The sequence below is a fragment of the Megascapheus bottae genome, unplaced genomic scaffold (assembly GCF_031878675.1).
Source record: "Megascapheus bottae isolate mThoBot1 unplaced genomic scaffold, mThoBot2.hap1 HAP1_SCAFFOLD_118, whole genome shotgun sequence".
NCBI classification, from domain to species: domain Eukaryota; kingdom Metazoa; phylum Chordata; class Mammalia; order Rodentia; family Geomyidae; genus Megascapheus; species Megascapheus bottae.
Window position 1 is genome coordinate 218,524 of NW_028327300.1, and position 22,411 is coordinate 240,934.

General features: G+C 37.0%; 1 long non-coding RNA gene across 1 annotated transcript; it reads right to left on the reverse strand.

The window, feature by feature from the left end:
- Positions 1-414: 414 nt before the first annotated feature.
- LOC150040140 (uncharacterized) lies at positions 415-21,736 on the reverse strand. The gene is made up of 3 exons (XR_016534063.1): positions 21,444-21,736; positions 4,334-4,463; positions 415-557 (listed from the first exon to the last, which is right to left on the reverse strand). It is a non-coding gene; the product is annotated as an uncharacterized LOC150040140 (long non-coding RNA).
- Between the last annotated feature and the right edge of the window lie 675 nt (positions 21,737-22,411).

Below are 22,411 nucleotides of genomic sequence, written 5' to 3' on the forward strand. Positions count from 1 at the left end.
GCAAAGGAGATGAGAGACAACATAGTACATTAAGGACAACAATCATTCATTATATGGCTTTTGTTTCACCATCCTGGAGGTCCTTTCAATAAGCTTCACATTATATGTCCTTATGTATCAAGATTTTGCTCTATTGCAAATCTTTTAGACTGCGCGTATATTTTCATTATGGTCTTTTTTGTTATTTCATCAGAATTAGCAGTGCAAACTTCAATTGTTCTTAAGGGCTGAATGGACAATATTGTTAAAAATGTTTTCTATATTTTTAATTTATTTTGGACGTTGATCAAGTCTGACCCAGATACAAGAACTGGAGTGCTTTAGCACTCCAGGACTTGGGCATGATGGGTAGGTAACATTAATCACTTTTTGGGTCCCATCCAGTAGATAACTGTTTAGTGTTACCAGTTTCTCCAGGCTCTTAAAATATCATTTAATTATCAAATTTGCTATAATATAGGCACTTTTAGTTAGATTTTATGGAAAGTTGATCAAAAATAGGGTTAATTCACTAAGCCAGAGCGCAACCCATCACTTCCATTTCCAACTGGAACCAACTATAGATAGAAGAAAATTACAAATTAGTGAGTTATGTTATTACTAATCACGTGGGTAATATTGAAAGTAGAAAACAAAAGAAAGCTATCATGGTTAGATTCGTTTTGGCTTATATTTTTCCTTGGTTACTCCAAAAGGGTGCTAAGCTTTCCTTGGTGCTTTCCAGTGTTAATCCTGTACTTGTGACTGAAACCTTATTGGAAACAGTCATAGCAGATGCAGTTAGCATGAGATGATTACCAATGACTGTGAGCCATCAATCTAAGGACTGGATATCTTTTTAGAGAAGGGAGAAGGACAGTTGGACATAGGAATCCTGAGGGAAGAGAACCATATAAAGATGGACACAGAAATGAGTGAGGAAGCTCCAAGGAGAATTGCCAGATAGATATACCAAGAAAAATGTGTTTCCAGGCCTCTTAGACACACACACACACACACACACACACACACACACACACACACACACACACACACATAGACACACACAGACTTATATTTAGGTAGTGGAGTATTGATACACACTGTGAAAGAAAGAATGGACGCTAAGGATGAATATTCACCATGTGCTAGTAGGCAGGAAGTTTTGACTTTTCTTGGGTGCAAAATTTAAGCTGCAGTGTGAATGATGAAAAGTAGTGACACCAAAGAATGGCAGAATTATGATTCTGCTTTCTGGGCTGAGAGATAATATTCATAGCATTAAGTATAAAGTTTGAACTTTTTCACACTCTGAACTTTGGAGTTGAACTGTGCTCAACATGTGCATAATAGGGCATGGCAGGAGAAGGAACGTGAGTGAAGGAGGTGAGTTTATACTTAGTTGTTCAGAAAATGCCAAATACTGTCTGGACTTACATGCTACATTCTGCTTCATGACAGTAGAGAAAAGTGAATCTTATAAAGCCAGGCTTCTATTCCAGGACTATAGTTCTACAGAATCAACAAGTAGGGGAGGTAGGAAAGGAAACCCAGGGTATACAATACCAGATATTGTGCTCTGTTCATTATACTGTATTATTTCTTATCAATAAATCACTGTTAAATAAAGGAATATGTAAGTTGGTGAAACTTGGTGAATATGAACATTTAAAACATCTTACTTTAAAATAAATTGGATATTTTATCTTGAAAACTCTTGTTTGGACAGTTATATAGATTCTCAATGGATATAGTTTTATCTTGAATTTGAAATGCCCCTTCTGTTTCCCTAAGACCTGTTCATCACAAACCAGTATTTTCAGGCCTCGGATGATCAGAAGCTCAGAGTTTAAATCTGGGTAGTTATGAGATTTTTAATCTTACCCAGGATAGGATTTCAAATGAAGAAACTAAAATGTGTTTTAATTTGAGACAAGTTTGGTGGCATTTTATACTTCAGTGGGTTCTAAATTGCAAGACCCTTTTCACCTTCTACCACTGGTTCCTTCTGTTCACCTGCCTGGAGAAACAAGTGTCATATAAAGTGATGGCAGAACCATCTGTTTCTGTCATTTTGACTGCACATCAGTTTCATTGCATATATGTAAATGCTTGAAGTTCTTTACAAAAGAACTCTGTGATATTATTGATTTTATGAGTTGTGATGTTTTTTGAGGTCTTGCTTTAAGTAGCAAGTAAGCTTTGAGTGCAGTTCATGAAGAACACCTATTTACTCATTTTAGGGTTAAACCAAAGCCAGTTTCTAGAAAGATGGTGAATATCTTTTTGATGTCGGAGCTCTCGAACAGGGTCAGAAAATCGTATCAAAATTAGGTCAAACATAAGGTTACTGGTGTGAGAAAACCATCCTAAGTAGAAAGAAGAGAAACTTAGAAGAAATGGGATCCATAACGAATTGTTAATGATATCACAGTGGGAATCATAACCAAGGAGTAGAAGAGTATATGATGATGGGAATAATTCATTAGGTGAATAGAAAAGATTATAAAGAATCTTTTACCATTTGAATATTACTATATAAATGTCCACACATATGCATAGATGGTGATTTTGAAATTTAGAAGTTTAATTAGCTAGCTCAGAGACTTAAGTTTCTGTTTCCTGGTTCAGGAGAAATTTTGGCCTATTATTGGATGAAATAGAGAGCTACTGAAGATTACTGAGTAGAAGAGTTGAATGACAATGGAAAATTTTATTTGTGTAAAGAAATAAAAGAATCATTAAGATCTGAAAGTTGAGTCAGAGTGTGCCTCTGAGATAATATCAATGAAGTATTGCAAACAGTGGTAAAGAAAATATCTAGATAGCACTATTTACTATAGCAAAGATATGGAAGCAACCCAGATGCCCCTCAGTTGATGAGTGGATCCACAAGATGTGGAATTTATACACAATGGAATTCTAGGCTGCTGTCAGAAAGACTGACATTGCCCCATCTGTAAGGATATGGAAAGACTTAGAAAAATCATATTAAGTGAAGTAAGCCAGACTCAAAGGAACATAGGCTCAATGGTTTCCCTCATTTGTCATAATCAGTAGATACCTTGGGCTCTCCTAGCAGAGATTTCCAATAGAGCAAAACCTAGATACACAAGGTCACATAGTATGACACTACATGAAAGGACCTCCAGGATATAGAAACACAAGCCATATAATGAGTGATTGTTGTCTTTAATGTACTATGTTATCTCTCATCTCTTTTGCTGTCCCTCTGCTATCTTATATTGTTACAGTATTTCACCTTGTTATCGGATATAGTGTATATATGCTTATTTAGTTATTTGAAATCGGATAGATAAGGAAGCAGGGAAAACAAGATGAGGGGCAGGGGTGGGGAGAGGGAAATGGGGACCAAGACATGAGAAAGGGTATCAATGTTTGTGAAGTATTGCATCTTCTATCTGGTGAATATAATGTAACCCTTCTATTAATCACAATAAAAATATATGAAAAAATAGCTAGTAAATGAATGTGCTAGCCTTCTAGCTCCATGGCAAAATACCTAAGAAAATCAGCTTAACGGTGGCAACATTTGTTTTGGGATATAGTTTCAGTCTGCTTTGGGGAGAAGCAGAACATCATGGTAGCAGGAATATGTGGAGGAGGAAGCCATTTATTCACGTTAAGTAGGCAGGAGAGAGAGAGAGAGAAGAGAAAAAGGAGAGAAGTGGAAGAAGGAGAAAGAGAATTGAAGACTGGAGAGCAGAGATAGAAGAGAAATAGGAGAGAGAAGAGAGCAGAACAAACATCATTTACAAGGACACATTTCAGGGATGCATTTAACAACCTTAAGTCCCAGCTCAAATTGGAAAGTTTTTATCCCTTCCCAATAGCTCATCAAATTGTGGACACATGAGTAGGTTGATCCTTTGGTGAGAACAAAGTTTTCATGATCCCACCACTTTGTAAAAAGCATATCAGCAGGCAATCGAATCTTTAGCATATAGCTTTGGGGCAACATTTTAGATACCAGCCATAACAAAGAGGAATATATCTTAGGGGACATTAATTTCATTTTTAATCATGAGCTTGATACGCAACCAGAAATGAACAAGAGGAGCAGAGATTAAAAAAAGAATAAATATGGTCAAAATATATGCGTGTTTAGAACTGTTATAATAAAACCTCTTTGTTGTTAAGTCTGGGAGCTTAAGCTAGCATGTAAGATATGTGAAAGAAATCACCAAGTGTCCAAGTGGTAAGAGAGGAAGCAAAGGTTATTAACTTTCCAAGAGGTAAGGGACCAGATGGCATAAGAATATTGTTCATGAATAGAGTGAGTGAAGGCTGGAGTTGATGAGCATTTCAAATGCTGAAGGAATGTATTACTTACGTTTCATAGTTTTTTGCAGCTAGTTGTTCAGGAAGCTGAAGTTTCTCAGGGTTTTTGCTAGGTGGTGCAGTACAATCCTTTCCAGAAGTGATTAATACAGGTAGGGTTCTGTTTGAATACAGAACAGTTTCTGCAAAACAAAGGAAAAGAGCCTTCCTGACAGGTGGTTCCTCAAAAGACTTAACCTAGAGCTCCCCTATGACCCAGCAATTCCACTAGTTGGCATTTACCCTGTTGTCCAGAAACAAGGACATACCACATCCACTATCACAATGACGTTCATTGCAGCACTATTTACAATAGCAAAGATATGGAACCAACCCAGATGCCCCGCAGTTAATGAGTGGATCAACAAGATGTGGTATTTATACACAATGGAATTCTATGCTGCTGTCAGAAAGAACGACATCGCCCCATTTGTAAGGAGATGGAAAGACTTAGAATAAAATCATTTTAAGTGAAGTAAGCCAGACTCAAAGGAACATAGGCTCAATGGTTTCCCTCATTTGTCATAATCAGTAGAAACCTTAGGCTCTCCTAGCAGAGATTTCCAATAGAACAAAACCTAGATACATAAGGCCATATAGTATGATGCTAAATGAAAGGTCCTCCAGGATATAGAAACAACAGCCATATAATGAGTGATTGTTGTCCTTAATGTACTATGTTATCTCTCATCTCTTTTGCTGTCCCTTGGTTACCTCGAATTGTTACAGTATTTTACCTTGTTATCTGATATATTGTATATATGTTTATTTGGTTATTTGAAATTGGATAGGGAAGGGGGGAAAACAAGATGAGGGTCGGGGGAGGGAAATGGGGACCAAGACATGAGAAAGGGTATCAATGTTTATGAAGTAAAGCATCTTCTATCTGGTGAATATAATGTAACCCTTCTATTAAGTACAATAAAAATATATGAAAAATGATTCTGAGCTGGAGAATGGGCTGCTGAAGAATTTCGAGGAAGTCCTCCCAGGAGAAGATAGTCAGTGCGCCATGCCTTGGGAGTAAGACTGAGTTATAAGAACAGAGCATATGCATGACACTCTGGAGACCATGAAAATCACAGGTGGTGTTGTTGAGTTTGAATAAATAGCATGAATTAAAGGTAGAATGATTTCCTGATATGAATGGTTTTCTCATGTGGAGTGGAATGTTACTGTTGTTGAATGAAGGAACAGGAATCAAGACACTTATTTTGTAGTAGTCACATTCTGATTTCCTGGAACTTCAGTTTCTCCTGCTTGGACCTGTGGCAAGTACTCCCTGCATTATACACTGAACACACCACTCACCATGGTTTTTAGGCTTCATGAAGTGAAGGATCTGAACAGTTCTTGAAAAAAATGCGGTATTATTTCAGATGTAGTGTAAAATTTCATGGAAACATTAAAATGTGGTCAAATTGTGAAAAAATGAGTCAGCAGTTAAAAGTATGTATCAGAGTAGCTTTTGTGAACTGGCTTTTGTGTACTGTGCACAGAGGCAGTTTCAGACTTTTAATTCCAAACTTGAAAATGGAAAATAACTGTTAAAGAAAATTTTTTTCTTTCTGCTTCAAACTGAGAGAGAGCAAGTTGTATAACTGTTGCTTTACAGAAGCAGCTGGTAGCATCTGTCAGGACAATTTGCAGCTATTACCCCCTCTTACAGATCTGACAAAATTGAATTGCTGACTAACTAATGTAGTTGCGGGTGAAAGTCACCTTTCAGTCACCCAATGACTGTGAAACAACCCTATTTTAAAAATTCATATTGCTGAGTTGCATTTGGAAAAGTGTTGTCCTCTTATAAATTATATTTTAAGATACATTAAATTTGCTTATGCAATATGTATATTTGTATACATATGTCTACGAAGTATGTATTTATAGAGTAGAAGAAAAATCCATCCTCCTCTCTCCATGATGTGCTCCTTTTAACAATTGAAAGCGGTCATGAGGAAATGGGGGGATGGAGGGGAATTTGGATGAAGGTAAATGGAAAAAACAGAGATATTTTGAAGGTTTTTTTTCCCAGTCATTTTGTGTCTTTTGAGTTGGTAATGTGAGGCAAATATTTGTGTTGCTGATACTGTGCTATAGTCTACTCTTGTGATACAGAAGGATAAGACCTAATTTAATGTGGAAAAGAGCATGTACAGAGATAATGAAACAGATCTACATTAAAATGTAATATGTTATGTGTACTATGAACCAAGGAAGGTTTGCAGATCAATTTGCATTAGAGCAGATACTGGTTTTCATTTGAAGTGTATTTGGACATATGAGTATCATGAGTGGTTGCAGGAGTAAGGTGTACTTTTCACCTACATTTGCTGATAGTCACCCTTCAAAATGTATATGATGCCTGATATACTACAGGGGCAGTAAATATATGTATAGAGAGCAGACCAATGGAGGCAGTAAATATTGTATGTTCAGAGAGCAGACTAATGGAGGAAACAAATATATGCAAAGTCTTCAGGATCATCTTGATTTGAATTGCCAAACCCTTCTCCCACTGTGCAGTGTTTTGTTGAAGCCCCATGTGGCCTTTTACTAGAATGAGTAATCAAATCAGAACGCATCCTGGAATATTTAATTGTGGATCACTGTCAGTCCTGTATAGGGAAAAGCAGTGGATCCTGTGTGGAGATGGGAACATAATTTCCAGATAAGGAGAGGAATTTGCAATGACAAGGGTTTTTGAAGGACTGACTCCAAGGACAGAAAGAGGGACAGTGTACAAAGAACCAAACCAGAGATTATGATATAGCATCCAAGAGAAACTTTGAATTTTATTTAAAATCCTTTCCCTAAGAGTGAAAAGAGAATGACTTCATGGGCTCCGTTCCAATGGGACTTCCCATGCTCAAGGCACTGGTATATTTTGAATAGAGGAGGAGAAGGAGGAGGAGGAAAAGTGGTCATTGGGAGGGAACAGATGATGCAGGGACTTTTGACTACAGTAAGAGTTGGTTCTAGGAGCAGAGGTAAACCATAGTAAATGTTTCCTCAGAATTGTGATGTGGCAAGTTGCTGTTCTTCAAAAGAAAAGGAAATGCCTGTGTCTGGCAGTGTGGGGAATGAATGCTAGGGAACAAACGTGCCTGTGGAAGACCTTTGGGAGTGACAGGGAGGAGTTGTTTTGACTAGAATGTTGTTGGGGAAAACAGAAGTAAGTAGGTGGTGCTGCCATTGATTCTGACTGGCTGGGATGGCTGACGTGGGGCACATGTTCAAGGGTCCTGTATTAGCAGTGGTGCATTAGATGGCCCACATGTCCATATCAAAAGAGCACAGGCAGTACTCAAGATGAACACTGGGGATCACATCAGTACATAGGCACTACTTGAAATGGATTCAATTCCTAAGGCCACAGGTCAGAGAAGGGGAAAGTAAAGAACTCCAAACGCTGATCACCGTACCCTAGCGAGAAGAAGATCCTTCTAGAGTAGTAAGTTGGAGACAGTTGAAATGGCTGGTCAGAACTCTTACCTAAGTGGTTGTGGTAGCCTTTCTTGTCTCTACTGTACACTTCAACTTCCTTCTTTCCCTCCTTACTGCTAACTTACCACCTTGTTTTTTTTTTATTTTATTTTTTATTGTAATTGGTAAAAGGGTTACATGATATTTGCCAGATAGAAGTTGCATTAATTCACATACATTGATACCCTTTCACATGTCTTGGTACCCATTTCCCTCCCCCCCACACCCCCCACCCGTCTTGGTTTTCCCCCCTTCCCTATCAAATTTCAAATATCCAAATACAAATAAATTCAATATATCAGATAACAAAGTGAGATACTATACCAATGTGAGATAACCAAGGGACAGGTAACGAAGGGAGCTAGGTCTGTGTTTTTTTTTTTTACCTTTTTTTTATTGTAATTAGTAAAAGGGTTACACGATATTTGCCAGATAGAAGGTGCATTAATTCACATACATTGATACCCTTTCACATGTCTTGGTACCCATTTCCCTCCCCCCCACACCCCCCACCCATCTTGGTTTTCCCCCCTTCCCTATTAAATTTCAAATATCCAAATACAAATAAATTCAATATATCAGATAACAAAGTGAGATACTATACCAATGTGAGATAACCAAGGGACAGCAAAGGAGATGAGAGACAACATAGTACATTAAGGACAACAATCATTCATTATATGGCTTTTGTTTCACTATCCTGGAGGTCCTTTCAATTGGCTTCACATTATATGTCCTTATGTATGAAGATTAACGATGGCTTTTTGAACTTGAAAGTCAGTTTATATTCAATCTCACTTGAAGACAAAGCTAAATTATCATTTGCTTATGAATGGCAATGTCACAGCTGTGTGTGTGTGTATATATATATATATATATGTATAACTACATCTATATATTCACTTTCCAATAGCATTCCATTATATTAACTCAGGTTGTCAAAGGATTTCTCCTAGACATCTTTTTTTGCATATAATTTTTAATGTAATTAATAGAAGGGTTACATTACATTTGCCAGATGGGAGGTGCATTACTTCACATACATTGATACCCTTTCTCATGTCTTGGTCCCCATTTCCCTCCTCCACCCCCACTCTCATCTTGTTTTCCCCCCTTTCCTATCCAATTTCAAATAAACAAATATGCAGTTTTTTCTCCTCAAAAATGTTCTGAGAGGATGCTTTAGACAAAAAAATTTAGAAAGGAACACCTTCCTCGGTTAGATATGATGACAATGCAATTAAAATTTTTGCATTTGCAGTATTCTGTCTGGATAAAAGATTCCCCCCCCAGGAAAATGTGGATGATGTTTTAATTTCCCCATGGCCTTTCAGAATTCTGTTAGCAGTGAAAAAAAGTTTCAAAGTATTATTTCTTACCATAAGTTTGAAAATACCTTTTTATTTCCTCCTGCATATAATGTTTAAGTTCACTTTTCTCCTATTAGCTTCTTTCTCCAGAAAGAATAGTTTCATTTAGTTATCATGAGCTTACCCTTTTGGCATTTTCTTATTGATACACATTAATGTACAAAGCAATGGGTTCTGCTGTGACATTCTGAATGTTCATATCATGTCAACTCCCTTTTAAAAGTAATTGTAATTTTAAAAATTATAGTGAAGGGGATGTACAGACGGGCTACAGTTCGGTAAAAAGTACACTTCTTTTTTGGGTAATGTCACCTCTTCCCTTGCTCTCTCTCAGGCTTTCCCTCCCATTCCCCCACTCACAAGTTGTACACAACTTGTATTCAACAATTTTCAGCATAGTGTCCAGTGAGCCCCACTGCTGCATTTGTTTATCCTTTGTCTCTCCATTTCTGTGCCTCCCTTTAAACTCCCACAGACAGATAAACAGACAGAACAAAATGGAAAGACAAGAGAAACTAAAAAGAAAAAAAAACCCTCACTTTCATTTCCTGGAGTTCATGTGGATATATAGTATTTTGGATGATCAGATGCACATAGGCAGTGTGCCTTTCTGTTCTTCTCCTGTCTCCTCCTTTGGTTTCACTATATGTGAATGCCTAGAGACCTGTATAATTTCTTATGCCCAAGTATTTTAGATCTAGTTAATTTTTGTGTTTTTTTTTAAAAACTATCTTTAAGTAGGTGTACAAAAAAGGAGTTGCCACTTTATGTATCAACCTCTTTCTTAACTCCCCTTTCCCTTTCTATGTCTTCTCTAATCTCAGATCTTATATGAGAACACAAAATACTACCCTTACAAAATCAAGCCCGTTGTTTATATGCCACACACAAATCTCCATTTCCTCACTACCACTCAGAAGAGAGAAGACCATGGTTACAAGAACAATACTTCAAAGACAAACTATACATTTAAGTATGGTAAATAAAAATCAGAAACAATAATAAGAATAGAAAAGTAAGAGATTGGGCATGTGTAGGATACACTAGGAATTAAAATCATCAATGCTTATATTAAAAATGAGGTGGCAGGAAAAGCAAAAAGGGGCGGAAGAAATAGTGTTCTGGATCTGGAATAGAAATGTGAGGAGAGAGGTAAAGTCCCCCTGTGTGCTGGAAGTGGAGGATTGAAGACAGAAGAAAGAGAAGGTAGCGAATAGGCTCTTAACACTGCTGAATAAAGGTGGGTAAATTTCTTCTTCTTCTTTTTCTTCATTTCCTCTTCCTCCTCCTCCTCCTTCTCCTCCACGCTGAAGCCTCTCCTTTTCCTTTTCTTCTTCCTCCCTCCCTTCCTCCTTCTCCTCTTCTTTCTCCTATTTCTTTCTCCTTCATTGCCTTTGTCAGAGACCCAGAAACTTCAGGGGAAATAGGTCATTTACAGAAGGATCTTGGGAGGTCTTCCCAGGGTTATGCCCTGGCCTGAGACCCACAGTTTGATTTACAACTATGTTTGCCTAGCAAGTACACTGATTCTCATTAGGTTCCGTATGTAAGTTGATTTGGGGAAAAAAAGTTAGAGGATGGAGAACATTGGGGGAAATTAGAATTTCCTAAAGGCATCCATTAGTGCTGTGTTGCTGCTAGCACTGAGTGTTTTACAAGCTGACAGTCACCTCAAAAACTTAAAGGAAAGCAGTTTCTATAGCAACAGTGGAACCATTTGAAGTGTGACTAGATAATCTTTTCTTATAACTAAGAAAGCAGAGATATGGAAATTCATTAAAGATATATTTCATATCTTCTACCTAATGCACATTCAGGGCAAGTATACTCTTTGACATGTCAAATATCTTGCTGCCATCTCAGTGCATTAAATACTGATGCACCTTAATGGTTTGATTAGCTTCCCAAGATGAATTTTGGCTGCTAGTAATCATGATTAAGGATATGTATTCTGGACTTGATTGCCTTGGGTTCAAACACTAATACTCCCAATTTTAGTTCATTGCTATATCTGTTCCTGAGTCTTTTATCTTTAGAATGAAAACAAATAAATCTACTCTGAATGTAAGCCTTAAAGAAGTGGAAATATATAAGCAGTGTCTTGTTGGTGAAAATAGCTTACCAAACACTGCCTACTGTAAATAACAAGTCTTTCAGAAATGGACTGGCTTCCTGTTTTCACAGATAAAACTGGAATTCATAGTCCATTTAAATAAATGCAACTACAGTTGGCTCAACTTTCTAACATTTCTATTTGATCCAGGCATCCTCACTGGCATAGTCAGTAATACAAGATGAGCACTGTGTCATTACTTCCTTTTAAGTTACATATTTGCCCAGTAGGCCAGGGGAATGATGTGCTGTCAACCCCTTTTCAGGGTCCACTGGTAGAAGGAACATGGGAAGGCAAAAGGCCCCTTTGGTGGAAGCTTATAATCAGTCTCTCTTGTATTCTCTGCATGACTCCTCATACTCTAGCCTTGGCTTGGTTTCTAGAATAAGAAAGGGTCCTGCTTCAGGATTTCATGAGTACTATTCCTTCACGGGCTCATTTTCTTTTCTTGGTTCTTCCGATAACTGAATGTTTGTAATCACAACAGTTTCAGCCCAGATGTTGTCCCTCTTTCAAAAATTGTTTTGCCAGATCATTTTGTATCAAATCAATCCATTAAAAATTCTTAGTGTATTTACAATTTGTAATGATTGACTTAAATTAACTTGTGGAGCTGCCTGCCTCATGGATTCATGTTTCATGCAGGAAGTGACTGGTTTCTTTCTAGTGAGGGATGTAGGCACTTAGTAAGTGAATGATTGAAAAGAGTGGACAGGCACACAGAAGAGTAAGTCCTCATTTGGACCAAGATTCTACTGAGTTCTTAAAAGAAAAATGGGCAGTGCGAGATAGGTGATGTAGAACTCAAGAGAAGCATAAGGGAACATATAAAGGATTTCTTTTGAACCTGAACACATAACTACCAGGTCAGGCTTCCTATTTCCTGCACACCCTTGAAAACTGCTTCTCCTTGTCTCACTTCTGTTATTGGGTAACTTTTCCTTTCACAGTCCTCCCATTCCAATCTTGTTATCCTCCTACTTATAGAAATGAGGTGCCACCCTGTAGCTCTAAAGCAGAATATTTTGTTAAAACATTCACATCCACAGCCACAGGGGATTGCTTAGATAGCACAATCATGTTTATGTAGCCAGGAGCAAGAAACGATGATTTTCCACTGGAGGAGATCACTTAGCTAAGAGCTATGGGCTTCCAGTAACCGTGATAACCACAGTCTAATTTCACTGCGGAATGAGAGCTGTGAGATAATTAGGAAAAGTGCATGCCAGAATGCCAGTGCATATTTCTCCTAAATTAATACAGCCTCATCAAATAGGTTATATTAAAAACAGACACTGTATGAAACAAGATCATTGATTGTCTTAATTAATATGAATCAACAGGCAGAGTCAGGGCCTACATTAACCTTGGCAGTGGTTGAGAGTCTGGGGAAACTTCACTGAGCAAAACTGACTTGGAGGAAATAAATCTGTGCTCCGAGTCTGGATATTGTGCACTGGAGCATCTGTTCTGATCTCCATGTCCAGTCCAAAGGGTCTCCTTTGTAGGCCAAGGGAGGAGAGCAGACCATACAAAACAAAAGTCTCCATTATGGGTCAAAGTTCACAGGTGAAAATAAACCAATAAAATGACAATGTCTAACATCTTTTGAATAAATAGGATTCCAAAAATTAAATCTTGAGGAGAATGGGCAAAAGATTAGAAGTATTATTGATCAAAATTTCTAAGCAATATATGGGTCATTTCCAAATGCTTCTGATAATTACAGTGGCTATGTATCCCAAGGGAAATTAGTTTCAAAGTCCTTCCTTTCTTTTCCTTATGGGTTTTTTTTGTTATTGACATCTTAAGATATTTTAATTTCTAGGAGGAAGAAATTTTTGTTCTGTTTTGAATGATATTCCAAGAAATTCTTAGTTATTTCAAGCACAGCCATTTTTAGGTTGCCATATTTAGCAAACATATATGAACTGCCCAGTAAAATTTTAATTTTAGATAAACATGCAATATTCAAGACATCCTTGAACTGAAAATTTGGTTCTGAAATTCCAATTTAGTTGAGAGTCCTTTATTTTATCTGAAAAACTATATGTGGCTTTTATATTTCTGAAACCATATTTTCTTTTTCTTTCCTTTGTGGTTTTTAGAGAGGATTTCAAAATGTATTCCAGGGTGACCCTTGAATTCATGATCCTCCCGTCTCACCTTTCAAAACCTTGTTTTACAGGCAAGAACCACTACTGTGTTCACATTGTTTTTAAGAGGAGTATCTACTTCATTTGCAGCGAAGAAGACTAGAATGTGTTAAACAAAGTAAAAAGTTCTATAAAATTGCAGAGCAGTACCTAATATTTAATTTAGTTAATTGGTGGGGATGTAAAATAAGTAAGGTTCACTTTAGACCTATGTCATACATTGGATGTGATGGGCCTGGATTCTGAGGACCAATGTGTCTCATTTCCAGAGCTTGTTCTCTTTCAACTTGTCTTGTTGCTTGCTCTTCAGGCCCAATGTTTAGTACTTGAGTTCTAGTATGGACATTTGCGAAAGTGTTCTGAGATTTCAGGCAAGTCCTCTAATATTTCTATGCTTCATTCTCATAAAGTACAATGTCTTGCTAAATATAAATTGCTCTGAAACATTTGTTGAATTGAATTGGGTACTCATTTGCATATGGATTATAGGGAGGGTTGTGGTATACAGCAGAGGGATTGAGAGTTCAGGTTTTCTGGTCCACTGACTCAACTCTGGGCTTATTTAATTTCTTTACACTCTGTTTTCTCAATGATAAACACGCCATAATAGAATAACTAAGCCACCACATCATTATAGAGGATAGAATACATTTTAAGAACACCTACCATGGAACTAAGCTTTTAACAACTGCTCTTTAAATTTCAAATATAGGAGATTATAAATGAGCAAGACACATTGAAAAGTTTGGGTGCTGAATAAAAAAATACAACGAAAATAGGACTTGCTTTTAATCCTTGCTCCGATGGGGGTAATCAACCCTTTCCAACATTTTTGGGACTCACCAAACTTACATTTCTGAGTTCAGGTTTGTAATCAGAATAAAGGAAAGGTAAGAGCTCTGGATATAATTTTTTCTAGCTTTCCTTAGCTAGATAGTCCCTTTCCTTTGAGTATCTGTGACTACTTTTTATCAAGACTTAGACATCTGAGAATGTGGTAGAGCCAGAAAGAAAAAACAGGGTGCACATACCAACATCTATAAGTAGATGATAGAAGAAAGATGGCCTTCCATTCTGTGATGTCACGATATCACCTTCTTTAGGAGTTAACCTATATTTGGGAGTTTTACTCTGTGAATTAAGAGAATATTTTATGTGGTTTTTAATATAAACTATATCACTCACCAATGTGATTGGTAAAAACTAATCTTCAAAGTCTAAGTAATGGCTCTGAATAGCACTGAATTTTATTTTCTTTTGTCATGATTGAAGTTTCTCTTCCCCAAACTGCCAAGTATTTATTGGAATATAAAGAATAATTTATGAATAGATCTACTGAGCAAAGATTAACCTTTTTCTTTGTTGCAAAACCCTAAGTCCACTGGAGTGAAGCTCTAGGAGAATTAGAATGGAAGAGCTCATCAGCTTCTGTTGCAACTATAAAGAAAATGACACAGCAGCATGAATGATGAAGAACTTAAAAGGAAATGCAATAGTTTTTTTAAAACCCTATTTTAAAATTTTACCTGTGTGATTTCACCAGTGGAGAATAAAATTCTTGGGATGAAAGCTTGCAAAGTGAAATGTTATATGGTTCACGTTTTGTAAGAAGAGACTGCATTTCTGATCTGCTTTTTAAAGATTCAGATAGCATTTTTGAAAAGTTCCTCTTCATTCTGAGGTTGAAGGTGGAGCCCTTGTGCTGTGCCCAAGGGGTGTTCTCTGAGAATTGCATGAACAAGCAATTCTCACAAGGACATAGGACAGTCCAGAAAAGAAATGTTGCTTATATTTTTTAACTTCTAGTTTACCACCTACCACATCTTGTATAAACTGGGTAAAAGGGAACTTTGTGGCCATGGAACAATCAGCCCTTTGAGCCCTGGAAGTTGAAGGTTTTTTTTTCCCAATGGCCTCTAGTTTTAGTCATTTCTGGAGGATAAGAGGAAATGGTCCCTGCGCATGCATGTTTCTATAGCATGATCCTGATGTGGTCTGTTTCACAATCTGTATAATCAGGGGATTTGAGCCTGTTGCTGTTTACAGTTCCTTTTCCCTAGAACATTCTTTGAATTTAAGGTGAGTTTCTTTGTTTTGGTGCTGGCACTAGGATTTAAACTTAGGGACCTAGCTCTGTTCCTTGTAGTTCTACCCCTTGAGCCACAGCTCCACGTCTGAATTCTGGTGGTTAAAGAGTCTCACAGACTTTCCTGTCCCATGCTAGCTTCCAATCTCCATCTTCAGATCTCAATCTCCTGAGTAGCTAGGATTACAGGTGTAAGCCTCTGGTAAGGTGAATTCCTCTTTGTCTTCTTCTCTCCCTCCCTCCCTCCATTCCTTCCCTCTATTCCTCCTTCCCTTCTCCCCCCCTTTATTTCTTCCTTCTTTCTGTTTTCCCTCCAGATCAACTTGCCTTGTGAAGATCTAGGTATGAAAGCAAGGACAGAAAGGTAAAAATGGGAAGGAGATAAAAAAAATTCACAGCAATCAAATCCCTACTGTGTTGCCAGAACTTCACAAATAACATCTCATTGTTTTTCTTACCGGACCCTATGAGGGATCTGATTATTGGCACTGTTTATTTTTAATGTATAGAGACACGGTAGGTCAGTAGTATGATATAATTTGTGCAAAGACAGGCACTGAAGTAGTAGAGTTGGGTTTTGGACATTCGTCAATCCAATTCTAAATTTGTGTTTTTGTTCCATTGCAAATAAGGCTTTGTGTATATTTGCAACAGAAGATGTAGCCAATCATCTCCACCCCCTCTTGGGGTAAACGGAGGATCTAAATTAATAAAACATAGCATGGATTTAAATTATGTGAAGATGTTATTTATCCAACAGTATCCTATTTTGCCAAGAGCATGATAAAGATAATTAACAGACTGTTTTGACAAGTGGCACTGTCATGCTAGGCATTGATTTTCTCAGTATTTCACATACTTGAGAAACATTCAGGAATTACTTTTAATATTACTGGCAAATATCTTTGCTTACTTAGTTTATACAGCATTCCTTTTGATATCATGTCATAATTAGACATATCTTCTCTAATTCGAATCAAAGAAGTATCTGAAATACCTTCTAACATTTTTATGTTTCTGAAAACCTTTATACTTTGTGATATTGTTAACTGTTATTATTTAGTAATAGTCTGTATGCTAGATATAATGTAAACCATTTGGATTCCTTGAAGATGAAAATAAGCAAATTTTATTTTATTTAATGATTACAATTTTGAAAGAAATCACAATTCTTATCTTCTTTCTCCATTTTGTGTTTGTCCAGCTCTTTCTTTTTTGTTGTTTTTCTTGCTACTGTAGGTCAAATTTTTCATCTGTATTGGGGAATAAACTTTTTCTTAGCAGTTTTTTTGCCCGATATAAATCTCATGGTATTTTTGAAGGTTTGCTGCCATGTTAGTTGTATTTTTTTTCCAGGTCACAATGAGGTACTGGTCAGTAAAATAAAGGGTAATTTGTTAGACTGTGTTCTAATAAAGTAAGACTTCTGAGCAAGACACCAGTGGCTGACATATGAAATCCTACCTGCTCACTATGCTGAGACATGGAGGATCAGTTTGAAGCGAGTCCAAACAGAAAATTCTTCATTTCCAATTAACCAGCAAAATGTTGGACTGGTGGTGTGGCTCAGGTGATGGAGTTCCATCACCAGTACCAGAACAAAAACCCAAACGATGATGATGATGATGATGATGATGATGATGATGATGATGATGATAAAGATAAAGATAAATTATATGGCAGACAGCATCATAATGATTTCTACTCATAAGACATTCTGAGATGAGATACTTAGTATTTATGAAGTTTCAAGCATTTATTCAGTTCAGTGTCGTGATTGTATTGTTCTTGCTGTGTGGGCGGGAGTGAATAACTTCACTTTTGAATCATAGTGAAACAATGAAGGCTTTAAAGATAGGGCATGTGAATAGTAGGTGCTATTTTGGCTCTGAAAAAAATATACCAGTGAACTCTGCTGCCATTGCAAAGGCACCTGGTGAGAAACACCTGGTGCTTTTCTTTTCTATTATTAAAGAACTTGATGTCAGAAAATAAAATGAAATAAAATGCTGCCAGTGACACATTCTGAAAAGATGGGTATCAAATCTTTGGCTTACGGAATTCATAAGGACTTTGAGATAATAGATTATATTACTTATGAGTGTTTCCTTCTTACAGTGGTATGTGTGGCTATTTATAATGATTCTGTCATAAAATATTTTATATGGACTCTCTACTATACTTCAGCAACAAATAGTAATTAATACTTTGGCTGATGTCTTTCAAAGTATTTCCCATGTGCATACATAAACATATAAATACTTTTCTAACACAACAACCCTGCTAACCAGATTACTTTTAGGACTTGTGAATATGAATGTTTTGGCGAATATTGCTTTTGCACATGTAAATAGGAAGTGTGAATTTTTTTCATATGGTTATTCTTTTGAAAAAACGTCATGCTAGTAGCCACAGAGCTCTGATAAATAGATACACTGTAATTTATTGAGTCTTGGACTACTCAGCTATTACAAATTGCACTGTGATGAACATATCTGGTTCGTCATTCATCTCTGATACCTCTTGATTCTCCCTCCACAGCACTGTGGGTATGTTCTTGGACTGTCCTGTCCACGTCAGAATATTAGCATCCCTCGCTTCTACCAAAAGATGAGAGGAACCCTGACATCTCCCTGTGCCTCCAGACAACCCAAATTTCCCCCTCCTTCCCATGTTGCTAAGGATCCCCTTGGGAATCCAAAGCTTCTCTCTGGCGGGCCATGGACCCAGAATAAATTCAGTCAAGAAAGGATTCTTACACAGTTTGCTACTGTTTTCTAACTAGCCAATTCTAAGGTACATTAGTCCTCAGTTTCTTTAGCTGTTAACTGGGAAGATGATCTACCACATGGAGTTTTGGGGAAAATTAAACACAAGACATTACAATGCCTCACACCTGGAAAGCACTCAGTTAGTATCGTACCTACCCAAATTGAGAGCATCATTTATGGTCTCAACTTATTTCTGTCCTTTTAGGCTCTCTAATAGAGGCATGCCAGCAACAAGAGTTGTCTTCAAGTTTTTTGTTTTGAGCTGTGTGGAAGGGATATTTAGGGAGGTAGATATTTATAGTTATGCACGAGACATCATCATAGTCAGTATTTGAGTTATGTGGAACAGTATGTCAGGCAATGTGGGGAAAAATACTGCATTTTATATCTCATACAGTTTATATTTCAATTTTTATATTTGGCAGCATGTTAGTAAAGTGATGTGATGTATATAATTTGTAAATGAAAACACACTGTGCTTTCTTGCCCCAAGTTATTTCTTTGCTCATGGGTGTGAGAACAGCATTTATTTTGGAGACCACTTGCTGGGAAGATAGAAATTCTTTTTTTATTTTGGAACAGAGGAAAGGAGTTGTAAATTTCACTGCCGTTCAGAGTGCCTACAATTCATTGTGTGTTATTTCAACATCATATGCATGAAGTTCATCATTCTTGGGGTTTTCAATAACCGCAGAGTTATGATTTAAGTGTTCCCACCCCAGTCTTTCTTTGAAGATTGATTAAAATAGGAAGGAAAGTGAAATGTTTCCTATGTTGTGGATTGCCTTTCCTTCTGCTTTGAAAATGGGAAATCAAATATAATATGTTGTCCCTTTTGCAATGTCAACAACAAATATCTCGAGAAATACTGCCCTAGTTAATTAAGTCTTTTCCTGGTCCCTCTGTTCAATCCTCGTTGAAATAAGGTGCCTAAGAGATGTGGAGTTGCTAAACTTCAAACCTGCAACCTAATAACAGGTTTTAGGAGCTGCTGGAGGGAGTGAGCTGTGTATTTGGCAGTGTATACCATGTACATTTTCAGTATGTGTGCATTCATATTTGATTAAGAGAAGCACCACTGGGACATGAACTCAGGACCCTGAGCTCTCACTTGGCTATTTCAACTATTTCATGCTCTACCACTTGAGGCACATCTCCACTTCTGAATTTTTTCTTTTTGCTGATTAATTAGAAATTAACATTTCATGAACTTTTCTGCCTTGTCCCCAGCTTATGCTATTTATTATTTTTATTGATGATGATGATGATTTTAGAAAATACTTGGTTTGAACTTATGGCTTCATATTTGCTGAGCTTGCTTGCACATCTGGTGCTCTAGTATTTGAGCCAAACCTCCAGACCAATATCTATTTTTATTCTGATATAATCAAAGAGAGAAGAGAATCTCTCATCTCTCAGACAAACCCAAAATTTGAAGAAATAAATGAACAATAAGGTAGAAAGTTAATGAAACAGGACTGTTTCATCCATATTAATTGTCCCCGCCCTTTCATGTCCAGTGTAGCTACCCTACCTACTATGTAGAAAATATTTGTGAATAATGTAATTTCTATGCCTGCAAGCAAAACAGTGCACATGCTTTTTCTTTTATTTATTTATTTATTTTTTATTGTAATTAGTAAAAGGGTTACATGATATTTGCCAGATAGAAGGTGCATTAATTCACATACATTGATACCCTTTCACATGTCTTGGTACCCATTACCCTCCCCCCCACACCCCCCACCCGTCTTGGTTTTCCCCCCTTCCCTATCAAATTTCAAATAACCAAATACAAAGAAATTCAATATATCAGATAATAAATTGAGATACTATAACAATATGAGATAACCAAGGGACAGCAAAGGAGATGAGAGACAACATAGTACATTAAGGACAACAATCATTCGTTATATGGCTTTTGTTTCAATGTCCTGGAGGTCCTTTCAATTAGCTTCATACTATATGGCCTTATGTATCAAGATTTTGCTCTATTGCAGATCTCTGCTAGTAGAGCCCAAGGTTTCTACTGATTATGACGAATGAGGGAATCCATTGAGCCTAAGTTCCCTTGAGTCTGGCTTACTTCACTTAATAGGATTTTTTCTAAGTCTTTCCATTTCCTAACAAATGAGGCGATGTCATTCTTTCTGACAGCAGCATAGAATTCCATTGTGTACAAATACCACAACTTGTTGATCCACTCATCGACTGAGGGACATCTAGGTTGGTTCCATATCTTTACTATGGTGAATAGTGCTGTAATGAACATTGTTATGCTAGTGGATTTTGTATGATGTATTAATTTGTCCTTCCACAAAAGGGAAATATCCTATTCCTTTACATAATTTTCAAAATTCCCATTGAGGCAGAGTATCTTTCAAATGTGTCTTCCTTGGCCTGTTTTCCAGATGTATGACTGGGAGTGGTGTTTTTAGATGTGAACTTGAAAGAGCTCTTCCTGTCCTGCTGGTTGCTTCCCTGTTTTGATGCTGTTCTGTTGCCAAAGAAACCAGAATGGTGTCTCTAAGATGTGCCCTTGACTACTGAGTGAGGAAGAGACTGATGGTACCATCCACGTTTCTCAAGACTGAGAAACAACACTGGAAACTTCACTTGAACCACTCATCCACAAAACTCAACAGACTAAATAACAGAACACGGATCAAGCCTGTTGGCTGTTTGGCAGGCAATGTGTGATCAACAATGCCTATTCTTTCGGCTGGATTTTGTTGGATTTATCAGTTACACCTTAACTTACAATGCCATCAGGGACTGAGACTTGATTCCCCAGTACTCAGAACACACAGAGCAAAATTACTTAACACCTTGGCCTGAAGTAACAATATCTATTTCACCGAGGTCGACCAGACATCCAGTTCTGTGGGAAGGTACTGCTGTCCATCACAACTATCCTATATGCTATTTTATTATTTTTTCCTGCAGCTTTCCTCGGTGTGGGGTAGTAAAAAGCTTACAGAGAAAGATGAACCCGAGCGGCACTTTGTAGAGGCATGTAAAGAACAATGCCAATTGTTATGCATATGGATTATTAGATGTACAACACTCAGTAAGCTTTATGCATGTTGTGTTACCTAGAGAGAACATATGTGTTATTAATATGATTTTAAAACACAGTACCTTTTCCCATGAAACTCTGATGCTCTGAGTAGTTTATATTCTCTAAGCATCTTTCCTTTTCCTCTTTCATCAGATTGCACTCTTAAAATTCACTGCATGGTCTCTGTAGGTAAGAGGAAAAGACTTAGCACTGCGATGGCCTTTCTGTTAAGCTCAGACAGTCCACATTTTCTCTGATTCTGGGATACTATTATGTTTTGCAGCCTCCTACATATTTTTCTTCTTTCATAGACAATTTCAAGTTTAATATTATATGTTTAAAAAGTGAGATAATTTTAAGGTCATAAAAATTTTGGAATCCTGCAGGCTTTAAAATACATGAAAAATGATTTAAAAAACCCTCACAGAGCCATTATTTCCATCTTTTCTAAAACTCGCCTACTAGTTAGCTGCATTGTTGTGGAATTACTGTAAGTTGTGCTTTAAAGGGATTAAGATTAACTTGATTAGAAGAAATGCTAGTTACTAAACAATTAAGACAGGAAAAAGGCCTGTATGTTTGTATGTTAGTAGGATATTAATGAAATCCACTTGGTAGAAAACAAGCCATTTTAAATATTAATTTTAATATGAACTATTCTCTGGGCAAATATTTCATAACTCCACACTATATTAATATTAGAATTTTCCTGATGATTTGTGGCATTGAGAATAATAGGGGTTGTCAAAATGTACTGAAGGTGTCTCAGAAATTTTTCTTGAGGATTCACTGAAATTAAAACAAATTACATGCCTCAGGATAATCTTTGCTGTACCTCTAGTCTGGTCCTGAAATGACTGATTTGCAGTTCTGAAAGAAAGCTCAAAAAGAATCAACTAGATAGAACTGTGATAAGGATAAGCTTTACTGATCAATTAGAAAATAACCTCAGGCACAATCGTTCCCCAAGCTAATGCACTGAAAAGCAGGCTACTAGTATTGTTTTGTGTAAGGTGTGTGTGCATTCATTTTGGAGGTGTTGAATTCA